The following is a 12,149-nucleotide window of genomic DNA, read 5'->3' on the forward strand; positions in this document are numbered from 1 at the left end:
GAGCTTTCTCATCAGGTAGGCTGGCACGATGCTTCACTTGCCGCTGTGTTTGTTTTGGGACTGGATGATGAGATTATCCACTGCAATCTTCCAGCCAGTAAATTCCCCTTGATCGAGCTGGTCAATCTCATTCTGTTTCTAAATGTGTCTGATTTTGAAGTGGAAGAAATTCCAAATACATTTCAGTCTCATCTTCCAGTCCCCTCACAAACACAGCACGTCGCGCCGGCCTGCCATAAGCCGGGACCCCCCACATACCGTGCCAACAGTTCGTACCGCCAGCCCAGTCCCAAATCTCCAGTCATCCTCCAAAGTTCCGCTGCTGTCCTCAGCCCGATGCGACCGGCCTCCTCCCCGTGCTCTAGTCTGCCGGCCTCCGCCCAGCGCTCAAGCCTGCCGGCTTCCTCTCCACGCTCAAGCCCGTTAGCCGCCAGGCCAGCGTCAGCTCGCAAGATGGCCGCCATGCTAGAGTCTACAAGCAATATGGCTGCCACGCCACATTCTGCACGCAAGATGGCTGCCACGCCTGAATCTGTAAGCAAGATGGCTGCCACGCCAGAGTCTGCAAGCAAGATGGCTGCCACGCCAGAGTCTGCAAGCAAGATGGCTGCCACGCCAGAGTCTGCAAGCAAGATGGCTGCCACGCTAAAGTCTGTAAGCAAGATGGCTGCCATACCAGAGGCTGCTAGCAAGATGGCTGTCACGCCAGAGTCTGCTAGCAAGATGGCTGTCACGCTAGAGTCTGCAAGCAAGATGGCTACCACGCCAGAGTCTACAAGCAAGATGGCTGCCTCTCCTGAGTCTGCACGTAAGATGGCCTCCGTTCCTGAGTTCCCGGCCAAGATGGCCGCCAAGCCTGAATCCCTGTCCAAGATGGCCGCCGAGCCTGAGTCCCCGGCCGAGATGGCCGCCAAGCCTGAGTTCCCGGCCGAGATGGCCACCAAGCCTGAGTCTGCACCCAAGATGGCTACCGCCAAGTCAGAGACTCCGCTGGTTCCGCCCAGCCTCCCAGAGTCTCTGCTGGTTCCGCCCAGCCTCCCAGAGTCTCCACTGGTTCCGCCCAGCCTCCCAGAGTCTCTGCTGGTTCCGCCCAGCCTCCCAGAGTCTCCACTGGTTCCGCCCAGCCCTCCAGTGACCGCGCCGCCAGAGCGCCCTCCAGTGACCGCGCCGCCAGAGTGCCCTCCAGTGACCGCTCGCCCAGAGCTTGCTCCTTCAGAGTCTCCGTTGGAGACGCCCAGCCCTCCTGAATCTCCGCTGGGGTCGTCCAGCCGGCCAGAGCCCGCTCCTCAAGAGCGCCATCCAGAGCCCGCTCCTCAAGAGCCAGCGTGCCCTCCAGAGCCGGAGCTCTCTCCTGCGCGCCCTTCCGTGCTCTCCTGGGTGGACTATGCCCTAGGTTCCCCCAAGAAAATTTTTTTGGGGGGGGGGGGCTGCTCCCCTGATCAGCCATGGCCACCTGGACTGTTTACCCGGCCATGGCCACCTGGACTGTTTACTCGGCCATGGCCACCTGGACTGTTTACTCGGCCATGGCCACCTGGACTGTTTACTCGGCCATGGCTTCCTGAGCCCCCAGATCCGCCATGGCCTCCTGAACTATTGACCCGGCCATGGCTTCCTGAGCCCCCAGATCCGCCATGGCCTCCTGAACTATTGACCCGGCCATGGCTTCCTGAACTATTTACCCGGCCATGGCTTCCTGAGCCCCCAGATCCGCCATGGCCTATTGGACTGTATGCCCTGGAGACCGCCCCTGTATCCTGTGTTCCCTGTATCCCTGTCTAGTGGTCTCCAGGGCGCCCACCAGTGTTGCCAGATTGGAAATGTCCAATTATCGTACCAGAAGCTCAAAATTATCGTATTTGGGAGAAAATTATGGTATTTGAGTCAAACGTTCAAAATAAAGATATTTATCTAGATGTTACAGCTATTTATCCTTTTCAGCACTCATTTTCTATACTTTATTGCAATGCTAAACTAATTATCTTACCTGAGTCAAACGTTCAAAATACAGCTAATAATCTAGATGTTACAGCGATTTATCCTTTTCAGCACTCATTTTCTATACTTTATTGTTAAACTAACAACCTCAGTTTTGAAACTGACCTAAGTGCGACAGGAACGTTAACTTGTGCTCGTGAGAGAGAGCCATTCTCCACGATGATATTGGTTGAGAAGACGTAAGATTGGATGAAAGACATGCGTAATGCCACGTTCACGTCTCCTCACAATCATGAAGGTAGACGTAGGATCCACACAGCTAGATCTTTGAGAATAGAAGCTCTATAATTACAACGACCATGGTGTCACAAAATTCTGAAATTATCATACATTGTGGTATTATTGATCGTACATCGTACAAAGGTCAAAATTATGGTACAAATACGATAATTATCGTACGTCTGGCAACACTGGCGCCCACCCTCCCTCCCCAATGGATGTTAGATGGCGCGAGACGCGCCTTTTGGGGAGGGGGGTGTAATGTCAGTATTTTGTCTCTGTTCTGTTCTGTTTTCCCAGTGTTTTTCCCCCTCTGTTTCCAGTTCTATTGGTTTAGTCCTTGTCTCCCCCTTTTGGTTCATGTTCTTTTGGTTTAGTCATGCCCATATTTGTATTTTCCCCCTCGTCATCCTGTTATCTCGTTTGTAACCACGCCTTGTTTTCTGTGTATTTAGTCTGTGTCTGATCACACCCCAGTGTCCGTCGTTAACGTTACATGTTCTCGTTTGATGCTCCTGGTTTTTGTTTATTTGTTTCATATTCAGTGTTTTATTTAATAAACTTCATTATATTCATTTACTTCGGTTCTCCTGCTCCATCTACACTCCTCAACCCGCCTGAGTGTGACAAGTACATGGACATGACATACCATGAGTCTCAAACACCATCATTTCCTCCTTATTATATAAATCTAGTATTTGCAAAAGACCACCGAAAAATAGGTCAATTCCAACATAACACCGACTGTTACAGCCGAGATCGTTAATAGTTACGCCTCCAACATTTGCATCGCCCAATCATCGGTAATGTCAGCACATCAGTTAAACAAGGCGAGTCACTGAAGGGACACGGTTAGCTTTTTTTTTTTTTTTTTTTTTCCCCCCACCCACCCACCCACCCTTCCCTTGCGGTCTCTGTAAATGGGGTATTTAATGAATAGAAAAGTTAACAGCAAATCAAAGCCACAGGAATCATGAAACAAAATCCAGCATTACAAATGCAAAAAATAAAAATAAAAAACATTCATACTGAGCCCTGATCAATGTTTTTTGCAATGTACTTGGAGATCTTCTCAGCCGCTATAGTCCAGATCTTTAATGTAGACATTTGTGCCAGGTTCACCCGAGCTGTGGATATTTCAAGCATTATAATGTCCTGAAGTTGTATCAACCATTTATACATATCCAGGCTATGTGGTGGAAGCCAGTGTTGCGCTAACAGTTTTTTTGCAGAAGTTAAGCCGGCCAGCCAAACAGTTTTTTGTAGCTTAGAGAGATTCAAAAGAGAATCGTCACACAGTAATAATATAAACGGGTTGGGACACGGTTAGCTTAATGCTAGCGCTAGCCTGTTACATTGCAATACATAGGATTTCACTTACCACATAAACAGACGGATTACTGCGCTGATGATGGTGAATGATGGAGAAATAACTGCCTGATGATGGCGAATGATTTACAGATCTTGAGAATCACTGACGAGCAGCTCAACTTGTGTGGTAAGTACTTGTGTCTCTGCATTGTAACTTTACACAGAGCACATGCATCACAGTATGAGCATCATGAGACTAAAATGTCGGCAGATTCAACAAACCACATATTAAAAGCGGCTAGAGCTCCTAATTAAATATATATTTTTATCCATGTGCGAGCTATTGAGCTCTGTGAAACAGCCAATTAGAGCAGAGCTCATTAATATTCATGAAGCTTCCAAATAAGGCAAAAACAGAGCCTTTCATTCTAGGGGCAAATCCTAGGGTTGTAAATGGACCTGTAAAACCATTTCTGGATATTTTTTGCCCTTTCCTATGCCATATACCTTCTATGTAGATATCAGAGAACAATTTTAAATATTCTCTCAATGCATTCTATGGCACCTTTAATGTAATTAGGGTATTTTATTCACTTTAAGATAAAGTGATTTTCTTTAATGTAGTTGATGCAGACTCATTCATAAATTAGTTGCGGCAAAAATGCTGATTACCGATGTAATTTTCCATGAATTTGCTATATTAGCGATTAAAATATTACTTATCTAATTAACGTTAGCTTGTTTACCATAGCTTGTTGCATAATGCACTGCAACTAACAAGCCAAAGCCGTTTCCCATGCATTGTTTTATTTGTGACGACTTGGCATACTGTTAACTTAACATTAATGGCCACAATTAGCATATTGTTTATGTAACAGAGGCCAGCTATAGGTGCTGTGCAGGTAAGCCTCACTCCCCTGATCTCAAGAGATGCACTAGCGACTGACATTTGTGGTTGCAGCCTTTAGCCTCTTTGTTAGTGCATCCGCCTCCCGTGCCAGAAACCCGTGTTCGAGACCCGCTCGTCGCGGTTGCCAATACCAATTTTTTTTGTATAATTAATTTCTATTCTGTTCTTAAGTGTCTTAATTCATTTTAAATAAAATTTTAAACCTTTTTTAATTCCTTGTTTTTATTGTTGTGTATCTTTAAGTACAATTTGACTGTATTATTTCGTGTCCCCTTCAAAAATTGCTCATGAGAAATTTTATATTTCTTGTCCCCCCCCTACTGTTAAATGAAATTTACGCCCATGCCAACACAAATTTGTTGGTTTTTCAGCGTTTTCCAGCATTTTTCAGCACAGCTGTGGGTCATTCAGGTAACAACACAATATTAAGAATCAAGTGTATGTAAACTTTTGAATGGGGTAATTTTCCTAAATTCAACTATTATTTTCTTGTGTAGACTATACATCTTTTTATCTTATTTAGGTCAGTAGGCTACTAAATAAAAAATAACATGCAATTTGTATGATCCCTCTTATTTTGGTAGAATAATTAACATTTTGCAGATTCTGCAAGGTGTATGTAGACTTCTGACCTCAACTGTATCTAAATCTGTTCAGCTTTTTTCATCTTGTATATTTACAAATTTTTACCTGTTACACGAATGTCAAACTGGTTTATTTTTTTCCCAGTGAAATCCATCACAAGTTGTAAAGCCCCCTTGTTTTTCAGCTCTTCTCCAGATTTCCTCAGATCCTCCAGGTTCTTCACACATTCATTTTCTCCCTCCTCCTTCAGTCTGGAAATCAAGAAATCCAGATGCTGAAGAGTGAAAACGCTGTCTGGTTTTAATGCGATTTCAGACAGACTCATGATGTTCATATAAGCTTCCTGCAGCCATTTGGACTTTTCAATTTTAATCTTCTCCAGATCACTGATCAGATTTTTTTTCTGTTTCTGTTTTATTCTCAGTTTCTTTCGTATTTCTTTCATGTTCGTTTGCAATGTTTTCATATATTGTTTTATCAAAGTGGGTTTTAGGCTTTTCACCAGTGCGTTTATACTCCATCATAAGCTCAAGAAATGGCATAGTGAAGGTCTTTGTCTTCACCTTATATTTTGTATTCTCTCTGACATGTTTACTGTAATGACACTTTCCTGTACACACAGTGCAGTGTTCGTTTTTCATGACTTGACAGCTTGAAGGATCTTCCCAGCAGCTCTTATGACAGTTTTCCTCACAGAGATTGCAGCACATTTGGTTTCTGCTCCACCGCACCATTCATCATCTGTGGAGACTTCCTCTTTGGCAGCTGTTTTGACTGTAAACTGAAATTGTTCACATTTCTCAATCTTGTCTTTATGCTCTCTAATGGCTTCCTGAATCTCAGTCAGTTCTTTCATCTTTAACTCCCTCTCAGTGATTTGCTCCTTCAGATTAGAGACACAGGCCTCAAGTTGTCTTCGCTCTTTCAGAACATCTAATGTCATCTGAACACTTTTTCTGTTCTTTTCTTCCAGGAGTGTGAAGAACTCAGTCATGCTTTCATCTCCCAATTCCCAGGCTGATTTCAAAACACTTTCACACAGTTTTTCTCTTTTCTCTTTCTGCTGGTTGTTGAATAAGAAGTGAATAGGTTGTTTTTTCCCGTCTCTTCTGCAGGGAATCTGGGCTTTCTTAATGCCATTGATGGCATCTCTTGGATGACGTCCATCTGACTGTGTGAGTAGAAACACTATGTTGTTCTCTATATCTCTACCAAACAGAGACCAAACTAAATGAAATATGTATAGGTCTTTTTCAGAGAGTCGATTCTGAGACGCCTTCATCACAAAACACACTGTATCAATATAATGAATCCCATCCTTATCTGAAAATAATTTGAGCAGATTCTCAGAATTCTCTTTGTCTTTCTTGTATCCATCAGTATTTCCATGTCCTGGAGTGTCAGTGATGGTCAGAGATGTTGAGTTTTCTTCAACAAACACCTCATAAACAGTGATGTCAGATGTCTGGGTTAATGACTGCTCTATATCTTCTTTTTCTTCTTCAGTGATTTGATTAAACTTTTCATCCTCAAACTTCACTCCCATTAAGTAGTTGATCATGGTGTTAATGATGGTGGTTTTCCCAGCGCCAGTTTCTCCCACCATCAGGATGACTTTGTTCTGCTTGTTTCTGTCTCTTTTTCCATATGTCCATCGTCTGACCTTTTTCTGATTCTCATCAATATATTTTCTTTCTGTGTTCAGTTGGTAAAGTGCTGGAGGACCTGCATACATGAGGGTGGCTTCATGATGTGATCTACAATAGAGTGAATTGATTTAGCATCAACATTTTTTGATCTCAGTCAGTTATATAATAGTCTTTAGGGTCAAGATGATTTGCAGTGACAGAATCATGGTTGTTTATGACTGTTATTGTTGTTTCAGTTCTAAACAAAGTTGAATACATATACTGAGAACAATATTGAATTCATATTTTAAGTGAAATATTTCACATTTTGGTTTATACACCTAATTATTTTGATTCTCTGTATCAGATGAGTAAATGAATAACAACAATCACTTACGCCATTTTGGGAGGAACATCCTTGCTGTTTCGCCGGTGGGGCTGAATAATTGATGACATTGTTGCTGTGATTAAGAAAACAATGCATTCTATGTTTGCATATATTTAGATTATCATATAATACAACTATGAGCAAAATATTACATTCTGAGATTCTTGATCAATTATTTATTTAGCTCACCGTTCTGTATTTAATTTTGTGTGCAGCCAGCAATCTCTTTGCTCTTATTACAGAATTACCAATTTACTACCAAGTAGATAAGCAATGCACTTAATAATATCAATTAATCAACATGTATTATTTTAAAATCGTTAATTGCAGTAAAATATTTACTCTAAACATAAGAGCAAACATACATTTTATCTCACCTTGAATTCATCCATGTATCCATCACACAGAAAACATTCACAACTCTTCAGTTATCTGCTAAACAGAGAGTAATGTATTTATTTATTCATTTATTCACTACTCTACATTTTTTTTCCCAGATGTGGCTCAAATACATTTTTGACACATTAGGCATACAAATAAAAGTGCATGTGCATATTTATTGAATATTTATTTGCAAATAAAATGATCTATTTTATTTCTCTCACACACATACAACATTAGGCCTCTTTAAGGCCTAAGACATTTTTCTTGATTTAAACAACTTTATATGTGTGAGAGGAATAATGGTCTTTCAAACCATTTCAGAAAAGAAATTTGATATTAAACTATGCAAATATTTATTCATACACATTAGTCTGTGAAGAGTGCTGCTTCTCATTTCTTATTTGTGCATCCTTGCTTCCTTTTCCCCGCGTTTTAGCCCCCTGGGATGCGAGGGAATGAGGACGGAGGAACATTGGAATATTCTTGATCACTTTTTGAGATGCCTTTTAAGATTGTTAATATCAAGCCAGGCTAACTTTGATCGGTTTCCGGGTCATAAGCTCGAGGACTAATAAGGAGCGAGAAAACGAGGAAGCATCAATTTGAGTATTGAGAAGCCCCCTGTGCGTTCATTATTTACACATATCCGGTTCCGGCTTCATTAGGCATACATTTAGCAGCAAACTTTCATCCCTCCTCCTTTCACAGCTCTTCCTCATCCACTCTTCCGCCGCAAAACAGGTTGAACAGGCTGTAACTGATTCATTCAGTAGGCTATATTATAGACTTAATAACAAAGCTTTTGCAATAATAATAGTCTGTGCAATTGAATTTTTTAATTGAACAAGCACTATGCAAATCTTATAGTTTTTTTTTTTTTTCAGAAACATGAGGGAGAATTAAAGGCAACACAGTCTGACCAGAATAAGGATTATCTGCACATGTCAACAGATTAGTGTCATAATTTGCATGCAATTTATATGTGTGATACATAATATATTTTATATGACATATATGCAGTTATTTTGAAACAAATAAAAAAACGGATATTTAACCATTGCTTGCTTTGTTACTGTTTACGATTTTAGGACCTTGTTGAATAAGATTAATGATTCAGTAAATACATCCAGTGAAATGCTCATTTACAGCCTATAGCTACTGCTGTTTGTTCATGTTTAAAGAATTAAAGACGCCAAATGAGTCTAAAAATATCCATGTGTGGAAATGAAGAACAATATGTTCACTTAATTTAGTCATCACCACTAGGTGGCATTATAGACTAATTTAGAATAGAAACGCAACCTGCTGCTCTAACAGCGCAAAAGGTTTGGCCAAATATCAAATCAGAGAAGGATGGGTTTCCTGTTCCATTGCTCCGCTTTGTAACACTCGAAGAACCATGTAAGATGTAAACAGCTGAACACGAAGAGACTAAATTCTGAATTGTTTAGCCTATACACCACCTAAATCAGGGATTCTGCGGTATTTTTAAGCTCAAATTTAAGACTTTTAAAGACCTGCACAAATAAAACTAATACCGTAGCTATATGAGTGAGAAAGGGCAAATATTAAACTGTAAAATGACTGTAAAAACTGTATTTACAGGTCAGATACAAGTTTTGGATGAACCAAACGTATGTATTATATTTAGTGTGTTATTGTACTGATATCTTAAGGACTAATGTGGCAAAGACTTTGACCGTGGACAGCTGACTCCTGAATTTTTTGATATTCTTCATATTCTGTGTGGTCAATTCACAGCAGTGATAGAAAATAATCTTTTCCAATAAGTTTTATGGGCATTATTACCTTTATAAAGCAATTTTTAAACCAAGCAAATTAAATTAGTATCAACAAAATTCATCTTTGTGGCATTTAGATGTATTTACACACTGTTTAATGCAGTTCAGAGGGACATGGAATGCTTTAACCTGCAGTTACAAATGCATAAATAATGTTTTAATATTTTAAAGAAAAAAAAAAAAACGTTGAAAACTGATGTTTGAAATTATTTAAAAAATGAAAGGATACTCGAAATGTGAAATTAAAACCGCCAGTAGGTGGCAGCAAGTCACTGTTAAGCGAGTCACTGCGATTAAATCGAAACATTTAAGTGGTTGATTCATTCAGGAAGTGTGTTGGCAGGGTAAAAAAAAATTATTTGTCTGAACTCTGAACAAAAACATCAGGCTTATTGAAAATCCACATTCATTCTCTGCCAGCAGGTGACGCTTTTGGCAGTTATATAACAGTTTCCCCTGTAAGGGCATGTTTATTAAATTAAATCATAGCCTTCTGAAGTTTAATCATCACATTAAGCCATTTTGCAATTCTGGTCTTTCCTTCCCCAAATTTAAGACCTCTTAAAATCATAATTAAGACGTTCTTGTACAATGTACGACTTTTTATGGCCTTAAATTAGATACAACTAAATTTGTGTTTTTGTAAATGTTTTCATAATTTCGAACACATCTAAAACGTCATAACATTGATATTACCTAGGAAGTTAAAGTAAATAGGCTATGTTAGAAAACTGCACGCTTTCAAGAGCGCGCGATTAATACATGGGTGGAATGTAATCGCACACCGGACAAGAAGCGCAGTGCTGCATTTAGAATAACTCAAAGATATAGCACCCAATTCAAGACAGCAATCCAAAACAGTTAATATAGAAGTTCACTTCCAGAATTAACAAAGTTGCATTGATGAGTTTGAAGCACAGTGTTTGACAAAAGACAGAAAACAGAAAGCTCAATCTATGGCTATTATTAGCTCCCTATAAAGCATACGGACAGAAAAAAGGTTGTGCGGAAAGATACACAGTTTTCGGTTCTTGGGTTTATGTCCCCACTAATGTCAAAAGCAAACCTATGTCCTTGCATATTAGTACCTAAAAGATGCAAAAGTGTACATTCTGAAAAAATACTGCAACAGTGACAGCTTTATCTTTTTTTCTGAGTGTTATGTTCCTTCCTTCCCCTGATAGCCTATCAAGTGCAGCATTTGTGTAAAATGGCAAAAGCCACAGAACTCACACGATGGACGTTTATATTTCACATTTATTGTTTGTTCTTTTCTTTTTTTTCTTTCTTTCTTTCCAATATTTGTTTGATATTTCATATAATTGCGGATTATATGCATTCTCTTTCAAGGCACCCACAAACTGGAATAAAATTCCATTTTGCATAATCCATTTTACACAAAACTGACCATACTGTATATCAATACCCTGATTTATAGGATCATATACCATCAAACCCCTTGTCTCTACCCTGACCCATTTCAAACCTTTGAATGAGTATACTTGAATGAATATTACTTTCATGGTGTGTGAAATTTCATTTATTTTGCATTAAGCTGTTTTATTTGTCACCTAAATTCTATATTAAACATGACATAACTGCTGTAAACAGTTTGTTCCTGGCAGCAAACAACCTTCTCAGTGAATAGTGTCTCTCAAATTAAGGTACATTTTATTTCACAAAACAAAACCCTTGTGAAAGATAAGGAAACGTGCAGAATGGCTCATAATTCAACAGAAAGTTGCAGTATGAACTGTAACAAGTCGATAAAATGGATTTCAGTTTCCATTTCACAAGTTTATCAGATAATCTGTCCACTGAAAAAAATCCGTTTTTACAAATTCTTTCCCTTTTGACAGGTAACAATTTAAGAATTTTCCATTTAACAAAAAAGTAACTGAATTATTGTAGCCTAAAAGGTGACCAGGGCCTCATTCAAACTGCTACAATGATGGTCTCATTGGATGCATATGAATATTCAAAGGGAACATAGCATTGATTTGACTGAGCTTCATGAGACATCAGGACATCTGCAGATGTTTGATTTTGGCCTTTCACACAAAACAGAAACAACATAAATAGCTCAAGTAACATACGTCTTAGCAGCTCCTTTAGGAAACTCTGAACATCTCACCACAGTAGGATTTTCATAGAGGTATACTTGTTTGCAAGTACGTGAATAGAAGTTGAATATTGCATGGTTTCATTGTCTGGCATTACAAAGAATAAATTATAAACGAACAGATACAACACATAACCAACTCTCATTGGTTTCTATAATAACTCTCAATATATTGCTTTCAAATGAGCAATATCTAAAAACTAAAATACTGTGTAGTCAAAATACAGCTTATTATGGAGGATTTCACATTTTGGGTCCACTAAACACATAAAAAAAAATACTCAGGTTTCCCCTTTAGTGCACGACATCATTTCCAATATATGAATTACTCAAAAAAGAATTTCTTCAGAGTGTTCTATATATTACAAAATGACATGTGAAGGAACTGAGGTTATAACGAAGGTGTGATGCTGATAAGGAAGCTTTCTTCGTTTCAGAATTATTGACTAGACCCCAGTCTCATTGCAGTACTCATATTCTATGCAATATTATGCTCAGCTAAAGGCATTCATTTACAAGCAGCTCTGCGTAACAAATGCATATCATAAATAGTATAAGTTTTAAAACAATACACTAAAACAAAAAAACGGGTTAAGACCTCTGATTCTCTCTTAATGCTAGATTAAAATTAAAGAATGTTGGAAAAATAACATGGATGTCTTTGTTAATACACTATCTCCAACTTCCAAAAAGTTAAAATAATCTAATTTAGTTTGAGACCTTAGTGTGACTACCAGTTGTTTGCTTCTCCATCTAAACATTCACGTCAAATGCAGATATATACGAGCCTGCCTGGAAAAGC

General features: G+C 39.3%; 1 pseudogene; it reads right to left on the bottom strand.

Annotated features, from left to right (window-relative positions):
* Positions 1-2,793: 2,793 nt before the first annotated feature.
* On the bottom strand, positions 2,794-7,053 carry LOC141334797 (uncharacterized; annotated as a pseudogene).
* Positions 7,054-12,149: the final 5,096 nt, after the last annotated feature.

The sequence above is a fragment of the Garra rufa genome, chromosome 5 (genome assembly GCF_049309525.1).
Source record: "Garra rufa chromosome 5, GarRuf1.0, whole genome shotgun sequence".
Classification (NCBI taxonomy): domain Eukaryota; kingdom Metazoa; phylum Chordata; class Actinopteri; order Cypriniformes; family Cyprinidae; genus Garra; species Garra rufa.